Here is a 2,235-nt window from a genome sequence, read left to right on the forward strand (position 1 = left end):
TTTTGTATTTTATAATTTATTTTTGTAGCTTACATTTTCTGTCAAAATGTAAGTCAGACATGAGACCCATTCACAATGAGACTGAGAACCACTTTTGGATAGCGACCAACTAGTTGAGAAAGCAGGGACTAAACGATTTTTTTAAACAGAGAAAAGGGTTAAAGTTTTTTTATGTTATACCCCAAACTTCCATCCATTTGAAGATAAATTAAAGCAGTTGGACTGGAATGACGTTGTGCATAATTAATTAATTAAGATATTATATATTATATATTATGATGTTGAAATGACTTTATGATGATCAGAGACTAAAAATGTATTTTGTACACTTGGATAATAATAATAAGCATCTTTGGAGGTTTATGTAACAGAACATTGAAGGCAACTCTTAAATTTGAAAAATAACCACATGATAGGAGAAAATTCATTGCAAATTAAAGAAGTAAATTATCTGAGATAGACCAAAGCTGATTATTTAACTAATATTAAAAATAAAAATGGAATAAATAACTAATTAATGAGTGTATGGGAAATTGTAAATTAATTAAGAAAAATATTAATACAATTACGAAGAAGGGGGGAAATTAGTTCAAATTGTGGACTATAAAGGAACATTCAAAAGTGAATTAATTCATTTTTTGTGGATTCAGTACAGTATTTGGCTAAGAAATGTGATGTATGGTCAAGAACTTCTGAACCTGCAAATAATTAATTTCCTGTTTTTCAAAATTGGAAATGTCTCAGAATCTGCAGTAATGAAAACACCCAATTCCTTACGTCTATGGATGTCTTTGATATGGATGCAAGATTTCTTTTTGAATTATAAATCGATAATATTTAAGCCTTTATCTCATCTTATGTATCTCAATAACAAACTTCTATTTTCCTTCTTCCTGTAAGGCTGCAGTAGTGACCCATGTCTTCAAATCAAGTGAAATAACTATCTAATAAATTACAGACACATTAATAGCTTCTAACATTGTAGCAAAGGTAGTCTGTGATTAGCTAGTCTATATTAATCATGACATTTTAATATAGGTGAACTATAAACAAATCCTTAAAGTAGGCTGAAAAAATTTATTAATTTTCTTTTTTCTGGAACTGATTTAGAGATTGTTGGTTGGTTTCTGTATTGAGCTTTACAGCTGCAGGGTTTGCAAAAGAGTTGTGTGGACTTCTGGTCAATGCATCTCATATTATTATAGTTCATTTAAACTAGATACTTTGTCATGTGGAATGGTATGCTCATTAAACTTTGACTGTAACTTTGTAACATAGTGTCACTGTGGTTTGGAGTTGAGTTTCCCCTGTTACTAACCAAACTAATCTAACTACATAGTATTCTCACCTTGTCCTGTCCTCTTTCCTTCTCATGCTATTGGAGCTGCATTATATATACACCAATCAGCCACAACATTATGACCACTGACAGGTGAACACTGACTATCTTGTTATCATGGGACCTGTTAGTGGGTGGGATATATTAGGCAGCAAGTGAAGAGTTTGTCCTCAAGTTTATGTGTTAGAAGCAGGAAAAATTGTCATAATGATCTATGTATATTTATATATATATATTTTTGGATTGAGTTCATACACCTCTAAGCTGGCACAAACCAGAACAGTTAAATGAGTTATAAGAGGCTGAGAGGGTCTTCACTCAGAGTAAGACACAGAGTCTGCTGTTGAAATCATTTGCAGGTATGTTGTAGCTGTTCTTGTTGATCTCATAGGGCTGGGTGATGTCCCAGGCAAAGGGAGCTATTGTGTCTAAGCCGTTGGGGTCTGGGGAAATGACTCCATCTGAGGATGTGTCTCTCCACTCAGTCTCCGTTCTCACATCAGGCTCTTTGTCAGGCTCTAAATGAAAGGGACATTTTTTAAGTTTTCAGATTTAATAAACCATTGTTCCCATACATACAACTCAAAAGTCTAATTAAGGACAAACATACACAGCAAGATAGATATTGCTTCAGAAAGTATTTCATTCACAAGTTTTGCAGCTAAACAGTATGCTGAAGTGATCCTCGTAATGGTGCAATGCCATGATGAGAATGATTAAGAAATATAGCGATATATGCTAGAAAGATAATCGTAGGAAAATGTACTACTAAACCAAGTAATAAAGAAATAAAATTCACATGTATCAAACGGTCCACTGTGGACACTGAGCTACATCACATGAACAAGGTACATATTTCATTTCATATGAAGGCTATGGGCTGATATTTGTGCCAG

This window comes from Morone saxatilis, unplaced genomic scaffold (genome assembly GCF_004916995.1).
Source record: "Morone saxatilis isolate NCDOM2014 unplaced genomic scaffold, NCSU_SB_2.0 Contig6, whole genome shotgun sequence".
NCBI classification, from domain to species: Eukaryota; Metazoa; Chordata; class Actinopteri; family Moronidae; genus Morone; species Morone saxatilis.